Source organism: Heterodontus francisci, chromosome 19, assembly GCF_036365525.1.
Source record: "Heterodontus francisci isolate sHetFra1 chromosome 19, sHetFra1.hap1, whole genome shotgun sequence".
Lineage (NCBI taxonomy): Eukaryota > Metazoa > Chordata > Chondrichthyes > Heterodontiformes > Heterodontidae > Heterodontus > Heterodontus francisci.
Window position 1 is genome coordinate 10,992,679 of NC_090389.1, and position 22,551 is coordinate 11,015,229.

Sequence of the window (22,551 nt, forward strand, 5' to 3'; positions counted from 1 at the left end):
CAAAATCATGAGAGGTTTGAACAGAGTAGATAGGGAGAAACTGTTCCCATAGGTGGAAAGGTCGAGAACCAGAAGATACCAATTTAAGGTGAATGACAAAAGAACCAGCGGTGACATGAGGAAAAACTTTGTTACATAGCGAGTAGTTATTATCTGGAATGCACTGCCTGAGAGTGTGGTGGAGGCAGATTCAATTGTGCTTTTAAAAGGGAATTGGATAAGCACATTACAAGAAAAGATTTGCAGGGCTACGGGGAAAGGGCTGGAGAGTGGGACTAACTGTGTTGCTCTTGCAGAGAGCTGGCACAGACACAATAGACTGAATGGCCTCCTTCTGTGCTGTAACCTTCTATGTTTCCAGTTAATTTGGTTGGTTGTCCAGACCTACCAAGTTCTAATTGTTGAATACCCACTTTGGTTTGAAAATGTGCTGAATTTGATGGATGTCCCCCTTAAACATAAACTATCATATTTTTGAATGTGTTGTCGATCTGTACCTCTCTTGCTGATCTCAGCCCACTGCTGAATTCAGAGGTGGTGGTTTGCTAACCTGCTTCATTGGAATATAGCATAGCCCCATGACCATTCTGCCCAACAGGTGGACCTATGGCAGTTGGAGGATCGCTTGTGCTGCTGCTGATTCCCAGCAACTCTTCCAATTGCAGGTTTAAGGAAAATAGGCCATTGTGGAAAAGCCTTAGCTTGAAGTTGGTGAGGGTTTGCTCTTTTTTCCCTAATGCATGTGGAAGCACGCTTAATTACTGTGACATTACATGCCCGGTGTCCTGAATTTCCATTGCTGTTGGTGCACGATTAGTTAATTAATTGAGTTGGAGAATCATTAAAAATCCATTTCACTATGTCATAGAGAGCTTTAATGTGTGAGTGCAGAGTAATAAATGTGAATGGTGCTGGACAATTAAACAACTAATGGGAAGAGGAGGCTTCATGAACATCCCCAGCAATGATGGCAGAATCTGGGACATAAGTGCAAAAGGCAAGGCTGAAGCATTTGCAATTATCTTCATTCAGAAGTGCTGAGTGGATGATCCATTTCAGTCTCCTTCTGAGATTCACGTCATCACAGAAGCTAGTCTTCAGCCAATTTGATTAACTCTGCGTGGTATCAAGAAATGGCTGAATGCACTGAATGCAACAAAGATTGTGGGCCCCCAAACAACATCCGGATGTAGTGCTGATGACGTGTGCTGCAGAAGTAGCCACACCTCTGGCCAAGCTGTTGCAGTACAGCCACACATTGGCATCTACCAAACAAAGTAGAATATTTCCTAGGTATCTCCCGGCAATAAAACGCAGGAGCAATCCAATTTAGCAGTTACCACCCCATCAGACTATTCTCAGTCATCAGCAAAATGATGGAAGGTATCATTGACAGTGCTATCAAATGGCACTTACTAACCAATAACCTGCTCACTGATGCTCAATTTCAGTTCTGCCAGGACCACTCGGCTCCAGACTTCATTGCAGCCTTGGTCCAAACACAGACAAAAGAATGACTTGCAGAGGTGAGGTGAGAGTGACTGCCCTTGACAGCAAGGCAGCATTTGAACAAGTATGACATTAAAGAGCCCTAGCAAAATTCAAAGCAAAGGGATCGGGGTGGTGGGGGGATATCTCTCCACTGGTTGGAGTCATACCTAGCATAAAGGAAGATGGTTGTGGTTGTTGGAAGCCATTTATCCAAGCCCCAAGACATTGCTGCAGGAGTTCATCAGGACAGGCTTCTAGGCCCAATCATCTACAACTGCTTCACCAATGACTTCCCTTCATCATGAGGTCGGAGGCAGGGACGTTCGCTGATGATTGCATAGTGTTGCGTAACTTTCGCAACTTCTCGGATACTGAAGCAGTCCATTCCTGCTTGCAGCGAGAGCTGGACAACACCCAGACTTGAGCTGGTAGGAATATAGGAAATAGGAGCATTCGGTCCCTCGAGCCTATTCTGCCATTCAACTAGATCATGGCTGATGATCTACCTCAATGCAGTTTTCCCACGCTTTCCCCATATCCCTTGATATCTTTAGTATCTAGAAAACTATCGATCTCTGTCTTGAACATACTCAATGACTGAGCCTCCACAGCATTCTGGGGTAGAGAATTCCAAAGATTCACTACCCTCTGAATGAAGAAATTCCCCCTCATTTCAGTCCTAAATGGCGTACCTCTTATTCTGAGACTATGTCCCCTGATCTAGACCCCCCAGCAGGGGAAACATCCTTCCTGCATCTACACTGTCGAGCCCTGTAAGAATTTTGTATGCCTCGATGAGATCACCTCTCATTCTTCTAAACTCTTCTAAAAATATAGGGCCAGTCTCTTCGATCTCCTCATAGGACAATCCCACCATCCCAGATATCAGTCTGGTGAACTTTCATTGCACTCCCTCTATAGCAAGTATATCCTTCCTTAGGTAAGGAGACCAAAACTGTACACAATACTCAAGGTGCAATCTCACCAAGGCTCCATACAATTGCAACAAAACTTCTTTACTCCTGTACTCAAATCCTTTTGCAATGAAGGCCAACATACCATTTGTCTTCCCAATTGCTTGCTGCACCTGCATGTTCGCTTTCAGTGACTTATGAATAATGGCACCCAGATCCCTTTGGACACCAGCACTTCCCAATCTCTCACCATTTAAGAAATACTTTGCATTTCTGTTTTTCCTACCGAAGTGGATAACTACATTTTTCCACATTATTTTCTATCTGCCATGTTCTTGCCCACTCACTTAGCTTGTCTAAATCCGCTTGAAGCCTCTTTGCATCCTCCTCACAACACATATTCCCACCTAGTTTTGTGTCATCAGCAAACTTGGAAATATTACATTTGGTTGCCACATCCACATCATTGATAAAGATTGTGCATAGCTGGGGGCTAAGCACTGATCCTTGCCGTACCCCACTAGTCACAGCCTGATGACCAATTCTCAATCCATGTCCGTATATTACCCCCAATCTCATGTACTCGAATTTTGCTTACTAACCTCCTGTGTGGGACCTTATAGAAAGCCTTCTGAAAATCCAAATACACCACATCCACTGACTTCCCCATATCTGTTCTGCTCATTACATCCCAAAAACTCTAACAGGTTTGTCAAACATGATTTCCCTTTCATAAATCCATGTTGACTCTGCTCAATCAATCCTACCATTATTTTCTAAGTGTCCAGTTATCACATCATTTATAATAGATTCTAGCATTTTCCCTACTACTAATGTCATGCTGTTAAGTGACAAGTATCATTTGCACCACACAAGTGCCAGGCAATGACCATCTCCAGCAAGAGAGAATCTAACCACCTTTCCTTGACATTGAATGGCATAACCAAATCCACCACATCAGCATCCTGGGGGTCAGCATTGATCAAAATTCAACTGGGCCAGTCCTATAAATATTGTGGCTACAAGAGCAGGCCTGAGATTGGATATTCTGCAGTAAGTAGCTCACCTCCTGACTCCCCAAAGCATTTGCACCACCTACAAGACGGAAGTCAGGAGTGTAATGGAATACTCTTGCCTTGATGAGTGCGGCTCCAACAACACTCGAGAAGCTCAACGCTATCCACGTCAAAGCAACCCCTTTGATCGGCTCCCTATCCACCACCTTAAACATTCACACCCTCCACCACTGGTGCACTGTGGCTGCAGTGTGTAATGTCCACAAGACGGACTGCAACAACTCACCAAGGCTTTGACAGCACCTTCCAAACACAGAAAGGCAAGGGTAACTGGTCCATATTAACACCACCACCAGCAAGTTCCCCTGCAAGTCATATACCCTCCTGACTCGGAAAAATATTGCCATGTCTTCATCATTGCTCGGTCAGAATCCTGGAACTCCCTCCCTAACAACACTGTGGGACAGCCTTCATGACACAGACTGCAGCAGTTCAAGAAGACAGCTCACCATCACCTTCTCAAGGACAGTTAGAGTTGGGCAGTAAATGCTGGCCTTGCCAGCAATGTCCACATCCCATGAGTGAATCACAAAAAAAAAATTATTAATGGGTCAAGTGAAATCCAATATCCCAATAAGGACATGGCACCCTGTGATTCTTTGTTGTTCTCAGCATCCTCTTGATCGCCATCTGATAGTTTCTAATCTGATAAAGAGCTGGAGAAGTTGAACCACAGAAAAGGTGGACCACCACAGCCTGCTGGACTATCAAGCCAGACATTAATTGATAGTGTTTTTGTTGTTTGTTTAGTTGTTGTTTGGTGGGAAATGTCTCCTCTTCCTACTTGGTCCAGGGACTGTTGTAATTTTCTAATTCTAAAAGCTGCCCTAATCAGATTATTTTCTGTTTTAATAATGTGACATGGGAAACCAGTAAATTAATTATTTTTTGACCAGGTAAAACTGTCCTGAAAATAGTTGCAGCAATATCATTTTGCACTCATAAGATTCATTGAGATACCTGTAATGGGGCATAATTCACAAAACACACTTTTGCACTTTGATGTGTGGTCAATGAATACCCTGTGGCTTCTCTATCATGTGTGTGTGTTTTAGCACATGTATGTGTGTATGGTCTATACTTATGTATGTGTGTAGGCATGTACGAGCTTCCAGAACTCAAAACTATTGCGCATATTGAATTTTTTAGAAAAAGGTATATTACCAGAGGACTAGAGGATAGCTAATGTTATATTTAAGAAGGGAGATAGCACATGTCCTGAGTTAATTTTGTTGGTGGGAACAATAATGGAATCCCTGATAAAGGAGAAAATAGAATAAGAAACAGTCAGAATACATTTCAAAAGGGAATGTCTCGCTTGACCAACCTCATTGAATTCTTTGAAGAGGTAATAGACTGAACAAAGGTATTGCAGTAGATATAATATATCTAGATTTCAAAAAGGCCTTCATTAAGCGACCGCATAATAGACTAATGAATAAGGACAGAGTATGCGGAGTCAGGGAAGAAGTAGCAGTTTTGGATAGCCAGTTGACTGCAAGACAGAAAGTAGAGGTGTGAAGGGTAGCTGTTCATTGGCAGAAGGTGGGAAGCGGTGTTCCACAAGGATCTGTTCTGGGACCACTGTTCACAATTTTTATATTAATGATTTAGTCTTTGAAATCAAAAACACTTTCTAAATTTGTGGACAGCATCAAAATGTGGGTGGGGCGGGGGGGGGGGGTGGTGGTGGTGGTGGTTGTGCAGTGTGGCATGGGGGTGATGGTCAATACTGAAGAGGATTGCAGCAAGCTACAAGAAGACCTTAATAAATTTGGAAAATGGGCAAATAGAGAATTGTGTGTTATTACATTTTGGTAAGAACATGAAGGTCACATATCAAATGGAAAATAAGAATCTAAATGGGATAGAGGAGCAAAGGGATCTGGGAGTACAAAAACTCAAATTGCTAAAAGTAGTGATGCAGGCTAATAAAATCATTTTAAAAAAAGCAAACCAAGCGCTCAGAGTTTATTTCTAGAGGGATAGAATTGAAAGGTAGATAAGTTGTGCTAAACTTGTACTGAACCTTACACCACCCACTGGAGTACTGTGTACGGTTCCGGTTGCCATATTATAAAAAGGATATAGAAGCACTGGAGAGGATGCAAAACAGATTTACAAGGATGATGCCAGAACTGAGAGGTTTTTTTATCTCTCAGGAAAGGATGAACAGGCTGGGTCTCTTTTCTTGAAAGGAAAAGGCTGAGGGGTGACCTGATAAGAGATCGTTAACATTATGAAAGATTTTGATAGAACAGACAGAGAAAGTGTTTCTACTTGTGGGGAAGAACAAAACTAGAGGCCATCAATATAAGGTAGTCACCAAGAAAAGAAATAGGGAATTTAGAAGAAGCTTCACTACTCAGAGAGTGGTGAGAATGTGGAACTCGCCACCGCAGAGAGTAGTTGAGATTGATAGTATTGATGCGTTTAAGGGGAAGCTAGATAAGCATATAAGGGAGAAGGGAGTTGAAGATTATGCTGATGAGTTAGATGAGCAAGGATGGGAGGAGGCTTGAATGCAGCAGAACACTAGCATTGACTGAATGGGCCAAATGGCCTGTATATGCTGTATGTTCTATGTAATTCTAAAACAATGTCTCCAAGGAAGCTACAGTAAAAGATTGCCAGCGTATCTTCACATCGCATTGTTTTGACTGCCAGTCCCCAAGGGTGGAAGTAACAAAGTAAGGAAAAGCATGAGGGCCAGTAATAAGAGAATGTCATACAGAAATCAGAGATATCCATTAGGAGTTCACAAAAGGAAGATTTATATTCTGCAAGAAAATAAATTTGTCAGTGTGGGAAAACCGCACATCTAGACACATAGACAGGTGCACTTTAAGCCACACCTAGTTGGAAACAGCCAGTGGCAGTTACAGTGAAAGTCTGCTGGTGCTGTTCTACAGATCTGTCCTTTACATTTGGACCATTTGGAAAATAGCACAAAGTTGGAACAACCTAAACTGAGTGGACAGCATTCCTGGATTGGGCTGTTCCCCCACTGGGCGTGCGCCGTGATAGAGTAACATATCTGTACATTATTGCCTCTCAGACAAGGCAGCTTCAGAGTCTAGCCCACCCGATACACCGCAGGATCCTGGGTTAATTATTGCTCATTGCTCACGTCTCCACCATTTGCAACAACCTGGGGCTAACTGGATGCTCCTTAACAATTGAGGAGGTTAATGCTCTGAAGACTGAGAGAGCACCAAATACCTCAAGAACCTGGGTTCTGAAACCAAGCCTGTGCTTTTCATTTCTCTTAACTGGCCCTATATTTTAAAATAGCTGTGCTTTTTGTTTAGAATGTCAAATTTCCACTTTCATTTCTCTTTACAGAAAGTAACTAGGAAAACAATTTAAGTTGAAACTTTGAAATGTTCAGAGCAACTCTGTCACTTGGCTGGTCTTGCAGCGTCTCTTGTGTTTTCTGTGGTCATGTCCTGTGAGCTGACACTGCTTTTTATAAATCTTATACCTGTGCGCACTTGCCATCTCCAACACCTGACTTCCTGTTTTAATATTTTTGTCACACTTTTGTGTCAACATTTTAAATTCATCACCCTATAATTGCACAATCTAGTCATTGGATACATCCCTGCACACATCGCTGAAAATGCTTTCTGAAAACTTTTCACCTGTGATTGCTTTTTTTTCTTGGCTGAAATTTCTAATGTCCGAAATAAGAATGTAAAGAAAATTTTAAAAATTACATATTTCGCATTAAATTCATCAGTTGAATTGATCTTTGTGTCCCTTAATGCCTTTATTAAAGTTTTCACTCAGCTTCTCTAAGTTTGAGCTTGGATTTGACACTTTTGTTCGGAGCTGTGATGCTACAAGCTGAGTTTATAACGTTCAGTCTGAGTATGTATAGTGCATCTAATTTTCCAGAATGCATTATCAATAATACTGATGAAATATTTTCCTGCAGCTTCTAGCAATTTCTACTTATTTTCTCAAAATTATTTGATGAAAAGCTGAAGGAAAAATGTCAATCTATTCAATGTAAAATTTGTGAGAGAAAAGCAATTGACAGCTTACTGTTTACATACCTTCTGTCGGTTTTGTTTACCTCACTGAAGCACCTTGGATGTTTTGTTAAAGGCACAATAAGTTGTTTTGTGTTCTATAAATTTCAGAAAGAGCATTAAACTGAGGTCAGAGAGAGCAGGGAACAGCCAGACAGAATTTTTATTCATATTTAGTGTAGCATTTAAAAAAGAAACAACCAATTGAATTTTGAAGTGAACTAATTATCTCAGCATTGTTTTATTGATAGAAACAGTAAATGCTAACTGAGTGGGGTCCACAGAGTGGAGAATCTGACATACCTATTGGGATTTATGCTTGATATCGATCAATGGTTGAACTTGAGGGAATATTTTTATCAAATGCATTGAAGTTAGACTTGGAGGAAAAAGTCAACTTTCTCCTTGTGGGCCAGTGGATGTACCAGAAGAATGGAAGAAGATAGAACGAGGGATTCATAAAACTTCCAAGTAGAAATTTTGGCAGGGGGCCAGGAAGAGCGGTTAGTGGAAGGACAGGCAGACGGCAGGTGCTGCTATTTTTGAATGAAGTTATCATCCTTTCCTGAATTGGTGCATTATTTATAGTAAATTTACTCCACCATACGTTGTTCATTCCATCTTCGCTGCCTTCGGAGAATACTTGGCATCAGGTGGCAGGACTATATCTCCAACACAGAAGTCCTTGAAGCGGCCAACACCCCCAGCTTATACACACTACTGAGTCAGCGGCGCTTGAGATGGCTTGGCCATGTGAGCCGCATGGAAGATGGCAGGATCCCCAAAGACACATTGTACAGCGAGCTCGCCACTGGTATCAGACCCACCGGCCGTCCATGTCTCCGTTATAAAGACGTCTGCAAACGCGACATGAAATCGTGTGACATTGATCACAAGTCGTGGGAGTCAGTTGCCAGCATTCGCCAGAGCTGGCGGGCAGCCATAAAGACAGGGCTAAATTGTGGCGAGTCGAAGAGACTTAGTAGTTGGCAGGAAAAAAGACAGAGGCGCAAGGGGAGAGCCAACTGTGCAACAGCCCCAACAAACAAATTTCTCTGCAGCACCTGTGGAAGAGCCTGTCACTCCAGAATTGGCCTTTATAGCCACTCCAGGCGCTGCTTCACAAACCACTGACCACCTCCAGGCGCGTATCCATTGTCTCTCGAGATAAGGAGGCCCAAAAGAAGAACTCCACCAGCATCCATCTACTGGGATGTCAGTACAGGGCCTCACAGCTCCGAACATGAGCTGTAGTTAGTAATACTGTGCTTCCAGCTCCCTCGTCATTCTGGGCTATGGATACTTGGATTGATCTCGCATTGCAAACACATTGGTGGCAGTTAACTGGCATTTACTGTGATAAATTATCTGGAAAAGCCCCATCTTGAGTAACCTCATTTGTATGCAAATTCTAATTAACATAACCAATTAACCATATTGTAATTGCAGAAAATGGTTTCTCCTAATTAATCTGTGTTGAATGCTTAAATTAGATTTAATCTGCGCCATTACAAATAGCATCCATTATAGTTCAGCAAAGCAATCCCTTTCATAAAGTTGGATGATTTTGAAAGTTATTTGGGAGAGATTTTCCTGCTTGCAATTCTGCAACACACTGTGGTCCTAACCCCACAGAACCACAATTTTACAGCACAGGGTCTATCCTATTGAGGTCCCGCTCTTATCTGCTTCACTGTCTGGCTGGGCCAAATGCTTCTGATCACAAGAAGGAAAAAAAATCAGAGAGCCCATTCCTGTCCGGTCTCGTCACCTCCTAGTGACTTGGGAGTAGATAGTCTATCTGTCTCAGTTGGTACTTTACCCAGGGAGACCAAGGAAGAAAAATAGAAGGAATTTACCCTCTTAACACAAGTAAATGGAAGGAAAAAATATCCAAATGGTGCGGTAGGGACTTACTTCTGAGCTGTGAATTTAGGGAGATTATTGAAGTAAAGTCAAAGGAGCTATACCCTCTCTAACCTTTGCTGTACCTGCCGTGGGAGTGTTTGATTGGGCAGCATAGAGGGAGCTGTACTCCTTGTCTAATCCATGCTGTGTCCTGATCTAGAAGTTATCAGTGCTGACATTGGATGCCCAATACGGAAAGTAATTCCACTCACCAGCATGAACATTCCTATCTTGATCAGCATGAAAAGAAATGAAATGTTTTCCAGATTAACACATCATACAGTCTTGCTAAAACCTATTATGAGAAATGGATGGGAAGAATGATAATTATCTTCGAGATTAGTGCCAAGAACCACAAACTTACCTTGAAGCTGCCCTTCTGAGCGTTCCCAAGTGCATTTGTGGTCTCTATCTTGAAGAAGGGAATCCTAGAGAATCTGAAAATTACCAGGTAATCTTGCTTATTAAGGTATTTCGAAAGATGGTTGTTGAATTCAAGGTGCCACATAGATCTAACCTGTTAGAGGCCTGCAATGTAATCATCGAATGAGTCGACTACTTTTATTCTGTTGAAAAATGCATGGGATAAGTTGTGGCTTTAAACGGGTTCATGAAATGTATGGTTGTGAAGAAGCCCCTTACTTGGCTTTCATTGATTTTTTTTTAATTAATAAGGCTTTGTACCAAATGCTTCATGCAGCTCTTGGATTTTATCTAGAATGTGTATTCTAGGTCCAAGATCAGTACAAAGGGACACTCATTGGCGCTAGCTCAGATGAAAAGACGCGAGTCAGGAAAGGTTTGTCTGTAGTCATTTACTCTATTCTGTGCCTTCTATTAATATTTTCTTGGATGACATCATAAGAGGTGGTTTCAGAGTGTCTGACCAAAGTATTTCTGAAAGAATTGTGATGCTGCATTTGCGCATGACATGTTGGTAGACTCTTCCAGGGATCTGTTGCCCTCTGTCACATTCTGAGCTTTTCCCCAAAACCTCATGTAGAAGGCATGATGGCTGTTTTTTGTAATCAGCATGAGCTGAGACCCATGTCTGTCTGTTACACTCTTGTGAAGTGCAGTGATTGAAAATGCAAGAACTCAAACTGAAAAGTTATAAAAATTGACTTTTTAAAAAAGTTGACAATGTGCTTCAAAATGGCCACCAAAGGTCAAACCTGTATATTCAAGCTGTCTTACTGTCTGGTAAGAACAAGGGATAAATGCAAAGCTGAGAGGTGTCAATTACACCCATCCTGAACCCATCAAGTGACATTTTTTTAATTGAGTGGGTTCTTCTGAAACAAAGAAGGTGTGAAGTAGCCATATCCTGGCCCATTGTTGATAACGACAGGGAGGAAGATCAACGTCTCCCAACAGAGGTAAAGATGTGAGACCAGTTTGACCTTAAAAATAGTTCTCTGGAGAGAGAGAAGGGGAATCAGGAAAAAACATCACCAAAGCCTATCCAGCTGCAAACTGGGAGGAAATCCAGCAAGAACGTGCCCTACTGTGAGTTCCACACTTAAGCTTGTGCTGCAGAGAACTTAAAGTGATTCCCTGTCTCCAGACTGAAATTTCCACCAACAGAGAAATCTACAAAGAACTCAGACCTGCAACTTTAAAGAAGAAATTGACCTCTGAGAAGCTTGAACAAGTTACCTTCAACTCACTTACCCCTTTTCCTCTCTATCTGTCTCTTCGTGTGTGTGGACGCGTGTACACGCGGTTGCAATTATTTCAGGAGTGAATATTGCTCAATAAATAATTAACCTTCTGTTTTAAACCTACAAGAAAACCTGTGGCTGTCTATTTATCTGATAAATAAAATACAACAGGGTAAAAACCCTAATAACAAAAACACTTGCTACGGTCATTTGGAAGTTGAACAGGGGGGACCACCCACATCCTTCACGTAGCCGTAACATTTTTCTGTGCAGAGTTTGGGTTAGTGGAACCCTGGTCTATTAATTAATCCTGGGCATGGTAAATTGCAATTTCTGAGGAATGTCTATTCTATCTCACATTACCCTCGAGAGTAGAAAAGACTACACTGCTCAACTATTTTATGTGGAAGCAAAAAAACATTCATAAGATGCTGCACAGAAAATTCATCAAGTTTCCATCACATGCAAAGCTGGCTGACTGTTCTAACATAGTCTCCATTTCTTCTTTGAAAACTTTCAGGAAGCCACAGTCTTTGAGACATGTATGAATTCTGCTTCTGTCTGTCCCGTTGTCCATCCCTGTCCTGTGCTGTGGCACAAGGATCAGAAAACTGAAGTGCACAGCATACCACCCGTGTAAGAAGGATATTGTTCTTTGATATTCAAGCTGATTCTGAAAGATGAACTAGCCCATTAGGCATCAAAATGACTGGTGCCTTACCTTACACCAATCCTAAATTGCAATTCACAGTGGATCTACATTTCCTTAGTAGTTATGGACGTATCTCAGAATTGGCATTCAAAATCCTCGATTTAAAAGAAAAATTCTGGGTCTCTGGATACTAGTATCTCCTAGCAGTTGTTTGTTTTTTGAAGATGTGCTTGGAGTTCATCTTAGCATTACAGCAGCTTTTAAATGATGTGTGTACATAATGTGTTTCATAAGGCACGAATACTATTCTTATCACACCTTCCACTTGACATCTTGATTAATGGGTCTACCAGCAGAGTACGATGATTCAGGGCGGCGCAGTGGTTAGCACCGCAGCCTCACAGCTCCAGGGACCCGGGTTCAATTCTGGGTACTGCCTGTGTGGAGTTTGCAAGTTCTCCCTGTGTCTGCGTGGGTTTCCTCCGGGTGCTCCGGTTTCCTCCCACATGCCAAAGACTTGCAGGTTGATAGGTTAATTGGCCATTATAAATTGCCCCTAGTATAGGAAGGTGGTAGGGAAATATAGGGACAGGTGGGGATATGGGATTAGTGTAGGATTAGTATAAATGGGTGGTTGATGGTCGGCACAGACTCGGTGGGCCGAAGGGCCTGTTTCAGTGCTGTATCTCTAAACTAAAACTAAAGTGATCTCAAATAAATTTATTGGAACATACAAGGAAAGTCTGACCTAATTGGTGATGCATATCGGTACCTGACAGCTTGGGCACAGACCTTGGGGCGCTGAAGAAGGACACAAATGCCGCTTTGGTTTTTCTCTCTCTCCAATGATGGTAAAGTCCCAGTTAGGTTTTATAAAGTGTGCGTCAAAATAGTTTTCCTTTATAATTCAGAGCTCCTTGACATGAAAAAGAAGAGCTTCTTTCCAAACATTTGCATATTGCAGCACCCTAGTGGCAAGCTGGATTTATGATAAACAAGGTGGATGGTTGCAGAGAGAATGAGAGCAGGCTTGTATCATCAACTGGCCTAATGATTATTACCTGGAAAAAAAGTTAGCCTCTTGGTAGATGTGCCTCTTTACAAAGACCTGATTGTGATGGAATCTCTGGTTGCAAAGCTTGTTTTTCTTTTTAAGATTCTAACTGAGAGAGAAGCTAGTATTGAAACAGAAACAGAACCTAAAAACTGAAACAAAAACCAAAACTGAAACAGAAGCTGGGAAAACAACTTCAGGTTTCTGGGGAAACCGACACTGGTTAGACCCAGATAAAAGGAGACAGAATCCTCTCCAGACGAGGCAGATCAGGCAGGAGTGGAGCACCGGAAAGCAGATGAACGTAAAGACTGAATCCAGGAGCTGTTCCTGTTACTTCGAGTAGCCAGCTAACCAGACCTGGCCATACAGTGCACAGGTTGTCATTGAAGGATTCGGATAAAGGGAAGACTGTTAAATCCATGCCATCAAAACTGGTGTGAGCAGAGCTGAGGAGGTTCTGGAGAAATGCGCCTTGTGAAGACCACACCTGTGGAGTTCGGATTGAGAGGGAACTGCTGTCGGAAGAAGAACAGCGGTTAAATCCTTGAAGAAAGGAGTTGAAATCTACCTGAGAAGCTTTAGAGCTATGAAGAACTGTATGACTGTAATTTGGTGCCATATATGCTGGATGGACTGCCCCGTGAAACCATGAGGCCCATCTCTGTTGTAATCTGACAGTTAAAGTATTATATCTATATTTTTTTTTAAATTCTTTCACAGGATATAGGCATCGCTGGCTAGGCCAGCAATTATTGCCCTTGAAAAGGTGGTGGTGAGCCACCTTCTTGAACCATGTTGATATATATCCATATTGACCGTGACCTGTCTGTTACTTAATGTTTAATTTATGTTGGTTTTGGTTTGAGTGCTAAAGTAAAATTTCTAAAAGTGAAATCTTGTCGGTTTGGTTTGATCCCCTAAATTGGGGTCAGTCGGTGGATTTGATTCTTTGTGTTTGTTGGTGGTCTCCATGAGAATCATAGCATGATCAAACTGTTAGTAACAAATAAGCCATTTTTTTGGCTTTGGATTTGAACAGCGAGGTGACTGACATATTACAGGTTGACCTGTATAAGTCCTTCCACCATGCTGAGACAATATCAGATAGCCATTAAAGAAACCTGTAAGGATTTGTGACAGTTGCTGCTGGCAGGTTTAGCCATAGTTCAGCTGGTTCCATAATGACACATCTGGGGCTGAGAGATTAGAGTCCTAATGGCAGAACTAATAATCCAATAAGCGAGCCAGACAAGTCCACAGTACTTCTGGTGCCATTGTAGATAGACTAACCAGCTTAGGCCTCTTAAACTTCCCTAGTTCCTTCACCCCTCCATTTCCGGCTATGCCTTCAGCCGTCTAAGCTCTGGAAGTCTCTTCCTGCACTTCTTCAAACTGTTGGTTATCTATCCCAATTTCTTTTCCTTTGGCTCGTTTTTGTCTGATTACACTCCTGTGAAGCACCTTGGGACGTTTCCCTGTGTTAGGCACTATATAAATGCAAGTTGTTGTTTATTGAGAGTGTCTAGAGAGGTAGACCTGCCACTGAGGTGGAGGAAAGGAGTTGGAATTCTTTCCACTTGGTTGTAGATAACCCTGTCAATCAATGCCCTAACAAAAAGAATAATCTTTGATAGACAAATAGCATCAATGTTACCAGCATTCTGTGTTTTATCCGGTTCAATTCCAGCGTTAATTCTGGGCGCACCTGGATGCCTTTGAGCCTTGTGTACTGGCCCGTGTCTCCTCTTTGGCTCAGGTCCCTCCAGAGACAGTGTGTATAACGTGAAAAACCCATTTCCATTCTTAAAGGACTTCAAACTAAACTACTGAGTAACACACACAAGTGAAGCTTTGTATGCCCAGCAGTTGCATGATGATGCATGTATGAGACACCCAGATCGAGCTGAACATAAAAGCAAATAATTTATGAATGTTTAGTTTAGTTTAGAGATACAGCACTGAAACAGGCCCTTCGGCCCACCGAGTCTGTGCCGACCATCAACCACCCATTTATACTAATCCTATACTAGTTCCATATTCCTACCACATCCCCACCTGTCCCTATATTCCCCTACCACCTACCTATACTCGGGGCAATTTATAATGGCTAATTAACCTATCAACCAGCAAGTCTTTGGAATGTGGGAGGAAACCGGAGCACCCGGAGGAAACCCACGCAGACACTTGCAAACTCCACACAGGCAGTACCCAGAATTGAACCTGGGTCGCTGGAGCTGTGAGGCTGCGGTGCTAACCACTGCGCCGCCCATGTTATTAATGTTGACATCTCAGATGTACCCTACAGTCTTGTAAATGCAAAAGGTGCAGATGGAATTATCCAATGTCAACCCCACTGCAATTTAGATTTCCCCCTTCTACTTCTCGACTTTGCCCTTTTACACAGAAAGGCAAAACCTCTCAATTGTCAAACTGGTATCAATTAAAAGCTGAGCAAAGTACTGTGGGTGCTGGAAATCTGAAATAAAAACAGAAATTGCTGGAAATACTCAGCGGGTCTGACTCTTCTGATGAAGGGTCACTAACCTAAAATGTTAATTGTTTCTTTCTCCACAGATGCTGCCAGCCCTGCTGAGTAGTTCCAGTACTTTCTGTTTTTATTTATTAAAACCTGTTGTGAATCAGATAGCTTTAATGTGGCGAGAGGGTGTTTGGCTTGCAGAGACTGTTTGGAAATATTCACCAGCAGGGTCCCTGGTTCAGTTGCTGCTGTGCACTGATTTCAAACCTGATTCTGCCATTGGCCTCAGCACCAGTGGACCAGGGAATGGAATTATTTTGCTTCTCATAGCTTTGTAATAGTACCCAGACGTGTGTGGACATTGGATAGGGGCAGAATTATGCTTGGTTATGGTCAGAATAGCCCACTGCTACACACTGATCCAAGCTCAGCAAGGTACCCACGGGGCTACTGGGCATGTGAAATTGTACCTTAGAATGACTTACTCCCTTCTGTGGAGGAGAAGGGGAAATTGGATGGGAGAGAGGAGCTTTCACATTGGTTACTTAACATTCCTGACTAGCCCAATGTTTCTGTTAAATTGTCCTTAAACTGGTAATCCATGCTGTTTTGTATCAATTTGAGGGGGTCGAGAAGTGATTTGTAAGCATTGCTTGTTTGGTGGGCCCTGCTGGAAACCCCCGAAGAACTGCTTAAAAAATGGGATGAATTGCAGCTTGTCACTGTAGTTGTGTGGAGAGGAGGTTCATGTCCTCCCTGCACTGAAGTTCCAGGATAAATAAGCCAAGTTATTGTGTTCCATGATGTGATTACTGATGTAATCTACTTAGCGTAATGATAAAAGGGGCCCATAGGAGAGAGTAAGATTTGTTTTTTTTCTTTCATGGAATGTGGGTGTCGCTAGCAAGGCCACCATTTGTTGCCCATCCCTAATTACCCTTAATAACTGAGTGGCTTGCTAGGCCATTTACAGTGGACAGTTAAGAGTCAGCCATATGCAGTGGGTCTGGTGTCATGTAGGCCAGACCAGGTAAGGATGGCAGATTTCCTTCCCCAAAAGGGACATTAGTGAACCAGATGGGTTACTGAGACTGCTTTCAATTTCAGATTTCTATTAATAATTGAATTTATTAATTTATTGAATTCAAATTCCACTAGCTGCCGTGGTGGGATTTGAACATGTGTCCCCAGGGTATTAGTCTGGGCCTCTGGATTTATAATTCGGTAACATTACCACTACCCCACCGTCTCCCCTGATATTTCTTGCATCAATTTTGCGTTCAGCAACGTGAAGGGTGTTTGTGCTGGAGAATGTAACACTTTCCTTTTCAGACATCTATTGTCAGTTGCAAGTAATTCCCAGATCAGTTATAGGATGATTAGATACAGAGGAAAATTTCCTGTCGATTTACAGTGGGCAGTTAAGCCCCAATAATGAGTCTTAACTTCAATTTCAGACCATCATCCCTACTCTACCAGTGTGATAATTTTCCATTTGTCATACCAGCCATCCAAAGGCCCTCCTACCCTCTCTTTGTGTGACTGCCACTTAGAGTTGAGTGGTGCAGTTCATGTTGAGTGCCTGTGTCCAGTACCTGCTCAAAACTCATGTAATGCTCTTACCAAGAAAGAAAAATTCCCATTTTCCTGCTGCAGCAAGCTGCTTAAATTGTAGGCCAGGGGTTGAGGTTGTGTAGGCTTGTGCTGCTCTCAGGTTGGGTTGACATTTTTGGTTGATTTTCTGTTGGAGACTTTGCGGATTTGCAGAGTGTTCCCGAATTAAGTTTCCAGATGCTGACATGATCATGCAGGTATCTCTCACATTGGTTATTTCTGCCTTCAGATTCCTGTGCTCAAATCTGATTCAATGGAGTCACCTAGATCAGCAGCATTCAGAGATTCAGCCTTATGGGGTATTTACAAAATCTGAGTAATTAATTTTCTGGATACTTTTTTCCTGATGTGTTTATTAAATCGTGTGGAACATAAGTAACCAAGAAATCAGAGTTAGAAACTGTCTCTGGCTCAGTGAAGTGGACAGTATGGGTGAATGCTTTGGGTGGAAACTATTCCTTTATCTCTGTACACACTTTGTCAGGTACATGACTTCAGAGATTCACAGTGAACATAATCACAGTGCCTTCATTCCCTAGTGTACCTCACTGCATTTTTTTTTCTTGAGATGAGCAGCATTTATTGCCCTCCCTACTTCCCTGAGGGCATTAAGGGTCAACCACGAACTGTGGGTTTGGAGTCATTGTCTGAGGCTGAAGCAAGCCGTTTGCAACCTTGGTGTCCTATTTGACCTTGAGAAGAGCTTGCAACCACTTATCCGCCGACAAGACCACCTATTTCCACTTCTGCAACATTGTCCATCTCCACCCACTTCAACTCATCTGCTGTTGAAACCCTGATCTGTGCCTTTGTGCTCTCCTGGACACCTCCCATCTTCCACCCTCTATAGAGCTCAAACTCATCTAAAATTCTGCTGCCCATGTCCTAACTCACCCATGTTCGGTTCACGCATCACCCTTGTGCTCACTGACACCTCCATTAACTTCTGGTCCACCAATGTCTCAGTTTTGAAGTTTGCAGATGATGCAAAACTTGGCAATGTATTAAATAGTGAACAAAATTGTAGCGGACTTCAGGACATACAGTCCAGTGAACTGGACAGGCACTTGACAAATGTGATTTAATGCAGATAGCTGTGAAGTGATGCACTTTGGGAGAAACAACATGCAGAGACAGTATAATCTAAATTATACTATTTGGAGGGAGTTGCATATTCACAAATCCTTGAAGGTGCCAGAGCAAGTTGGTAAGGAAATTAAGAAAGCATATGAGATACTTTGCTTTGTAACAAGGAAGTCATGCTAAACCTTTACAAATCACTGATTAAGCCCCAGCTGGAGTATTGTGTACAATTTTGGGCACCACACATTAGGAAGGATGTTAAGGCCATGGAGAGGGTACAGAGGAAGCTCACTAGGATGGTACCAGGGATGAGGAAGTTCAATTATGGGGGGAAATTGGAGAAGCTCGGACTGTTCTTCTTAGAACAGAGAATGTTAAGGATTTGGTAGAGCGAGTAGGGAGAAACTAATTCCTCTGGGTCAATAACCAGAGATCATAGATTTAAAAGAATTGGCAAAAGAGCTACAGGGAAATGAGGAGAAATTTCTTCACACAAGGGTTGTTAAGATCTGGAATGCACCAGGGTGGTGGAATCAGATTCCAAATAACTTTCAAAAGGCAATTGGATGAGTACTTGAAGAGGATTCATTTACAGGTTTATGGGGAAAAGCTGGGATGTGGGACTGAATTGGATGGCTCATTCGAAGAGAGAGCACTGGCGCAGCGAGTTGAATGGCCTCTTTCTGAGCTGTAAGACTCTATAATTGTATTAAGCTTCAATTTCCTTGTATAAAAAGAATCGCTTTATGTGGTCACCAGGGAAAGAAAACAAAGGTTTTGCGATAGTTGGTACTTTACTCGATCTGTGATCTGCACTGATTCAGATTTCTCTGTCTGTTGCATGTTTGTCACATAAAAGGTCACATTGTTCCAGTATATTCTTTCTGCAACTACATGGCCATATATATCTCTAAGTTTATTGCGATCACAGGTATTTAGCCAAGTCTCTAATGATGTACCCTTCCTTGCTAATATAGACTTCTGGATTCAGCAGTTTTAGTTTTAAGATCCTTGACATTCATGCACAGAATTTTGAGGCAGCCGCTCCTCAGCTTGACCAGTTTCTCATGTTATTTCTCAATGTAATTGAATCCTTTTAGCCTTCCCACTTCTGTTGGTTTTTGCACGTGTGTGGTGTCCTATCATTACTTCTGCCACTCTGGCCTTCCAGTTCCATCATTATTTGGCATTCTGCTCTGTTTCCTCACCTCCCCTTAACAGTAAATGCCTTGTTAAGGAGCAGGCTGAGTTCCCATCCTTTTGCTCGCCTGCCACTACTCATAAACCTTTCTTTACAGAAACTGTAAAGAGCAGCTGCTTCTGGCCAACAGTATCCCTGACTGTTTCCCTTCAGCTCACTTCTGCACACAGTCACAGGTCTTTTATGCCATTAATACTAATTGCATTAAATATGCAGTTATCAAATTTTATGGCTGAACCTTAATCACGGCCACAATCTAAATTGGTGGATCAATTCCAGTACTACCATCCCATCTTTCACCCACCTATTAAAAAACTGCATTAGTAGATCCTGTCGGGCCACTATGTTTATTCTTGAAGAGCTATGAGACCTGTGTGTCACTAAATCACAATTTTGAGTGACAGTGTCAAGAGTCTTGGTGCAAGGTCACCCCTCATGCAAGCACTCAGCATTTTCTTCTTCAGGTTTCTAGTTATGGACCTCGAGAGCTACCAAACCTATGCCAGCACTTGCATGGGTGATGCTGGCACCAAAGGAGTGTTGGAATAAGCACAGTAGTGAGGTGGATACCTGAAATCATGTGGCTGGTTTAGACGAGGCTGCAGTTCCGGGGGTACCTGCAGCTCACAACCAACCCATCATTCTTTAGATTGGAACCTGTACCAGGACTGTAGGGGGCAAGCAGAGGGATCTTGACAGCTCTCCCCAGTCCAGTCTTTGTACAATGTTCACCTCTCAAACCTATGACTTCTACCATTTAGAGGAACAAGGGCAACAAGCATATGGGAATGGCATCACCTCCAAGTTCCCCTCCAATGCACATATCATCCCGACTTGAACATGTATCACTGCTCCTTAATCATTGCTGGGTTAAAATCCTGGAACTTCCAACTTAACAGCACTGTGGAAGTATCTTCACCATACGGACTGCAGCAGTTCAAGGAAGTGACTTACCACCACCTCCTCAAAGGTAACTAGGGATGGGCAATAGATACCAGCTTTGTCAGCAATGCAGAAAGGTTACAACTGATAAGATTCAGTAACCCTAGATGATTTATCGGGAGCAGTACCAAGTTGAGAGGGTGGGTATAGGAGGTTGAGCCCAGTCTTTCACTCCGGCCACCTCTCCAGCTGGGATCAACTAACTCAGCAGAAGCAGGGATCAAACATTGAGGGCTTTGTAGTTTTACAGCGCAGTACAATTACCTTCTAAGCCAACAAGAATTTGAGGGTTTGTGTTTTAGTGAGACCCAATAGTACAGGCTTGTGGTGTGGCACAGCAGGTGTGTGCTGGTGAGGTGAGGCGCTTCCTAATGTTTCAACTGAATTCTCACAGTAAATAATAGTTATTGGAGTTGAATGCAATCTGATGGATTTGGCCTTCTCTTATACCTTGCCTGTCAATGAGAGAAGCACAATGCAGAATCGCTTGTGGCATTGACCATACAACTTCCTGTAGTGTCAAATTTACTTTTAAAGACACGCCATTGATTTTGATGTGTTGGTGTTGTATTTATTACTTGTGGCTAATAACTCACCATGTAGCTAGGATAACTCGGGGCAAGAGATCTCTTTGAATTGGAGCACTCGTACTTTTAATAGATAACATTGCTTCTGTAGCAGAATTAACCATGTGTGTTTTCATTTTAATTGGAAACACTTCTCACATTTGACAATAGAGTGTCATGTTTTGTCTTTAACTTCAAGCTGATTTCACTGACATTTTCTGTTAATTTCAGAGACATTTTATAGCTCTCTTGCAGTAATAAAAAAATAAATTGTTTGTTTAATACAGTCGCCCAGGAATTTTTGAGATTTGGAATATTGAGCGTGTATCTGGACTGAATCCAGAATTCTAATACCAATCTATGCAGTCTGTATCTGGAGTGAATTCTGAATTGTCCTATTACTGATCTATGCAGTCTGTATCTGGAGTGAATTCTGAATTGTCCTATTACTGATCTGTGCAGAGTGTATCTACTATTACCCCTGTGCCTCGTTGCCCAGTCTTTTTGAAGCAGTCTAATCAACTAATCAAGTATCCCGAACTACATCGTACACATATTTCAGTTATGAGCTGCTGACACTACGGAGAATTTATTGCATTCATGTTGCTGGAAACTGGTAAAGTGTTAGTAATTTGTGGTCTATACAGCCATCTGTGTTTGTGTGGTTCCAAATTTGAATTGATATTTGAGTTTGAGAGTGATTTAGTTAAAGCCGAAACTAAGGTCTTAAATCTGAACAAAGCAAGGTCTGAGGGGCGTGTTGGCTAAGGTAAATTCCTAAACTAGATTCAAAATATAATGTAGATAAGCAATGGAAAACATTTGAAGAATTCATTCATAATTTGAAATAAATACATATTCCCTTAAGGAATAAAAATTCTGTGGGAAAAGTGGTCTACTGTGGCTACCAAAGTATTAAAGATAGTATTAGATCATGGAGTGCCAACATGTCGATCGCGAGCTACTCATAGCTCGCTGGCGGTCTCTGAGTAGTTCGCTGGCAGTGACTGGAGCACTTGCAGTGCGGGCGGTAATTGGAGCGCTTGGAGTGCGGGCGGTGACTGGAGCACCTGCAGTGTGGCCGGTGACCGGAGCACGCCTGGTGTGGGCAGTGACCGGAGCAGGCGCGGTGCGGGCGGTGACTGGAGCAGGCGCGGTGTGGGCGGTGACGGGAGCAGGCAGGTTAGAAACCTCAAAGTGCAGGGGAGGAATGGAGCTGGTGGGTGGGCAGGGAGGCTTCATAAACACTTGGGGTAAGCCTCAAACACCCGCAATAAGAATAAAAGCAAAATATTGCGGATGCTGGAAATCTGAAATGAAAACAAAGTACTCAACAGATCTGGCATCAGAGTTAACGTTTCATGTCTGTGGCCTTTCAGGTTTTGATGAAAGACCTGAACTGTTAACTCTGTTTCTCTCTCCACAGCTGTTGTGTGATCTGCTGCGTATTTCCCACATTTTCTCCTTTTGTTTCAGATTTCCAACATCCACAATATTTTGCTTTTGTTTTACTGCAGCCATTGTTCACAGAACTTGGATGCAGAATTTGGTCCCTGGCCTCCTGTGTAAGTTTTTGTTGCTTCAGTTTGAGGTGGAGTGCGGATGGAGGAAAAGCTGTTGCGTTTTAGCCGAAGTACTTTTGAGCCTAGTTGGGCCCAACAATTTCCAATGTTAGACCTTCGAGGGAGGTAGATTCCAGAGCAGCTGACGTTGCTAAACTGACACCAACCACTCAGTGAAGTCACTGCTGGGCTTGCAAGTACAGTGATCTCTTGATCAGGCTTACATGCAGTGTCATGTCAAAATAAAGTTAAGATCAGTTTTCCTTCATATGTAATATGCTTCTTTGGCCTCCTTGTCTCGAGAT

At 42.5% G+C, this 22,551-nt stretch overlaps 1 protein-coding gene across 4 annotated transcripts in view; it reads left to right on the plus strand.

The window, feature by feature from the left end:
• The window catches only part of LOC137379949 (E3 ubiquitin-protein ligase RNF123), a 536,536-nt gene that overhangs the window by 338,816 nt on the left and 175,169 nt on the right, over positions 1 to 22,551 (plus strand). The gene's annotated exons all lie outside the window — the stretch shown is intronic.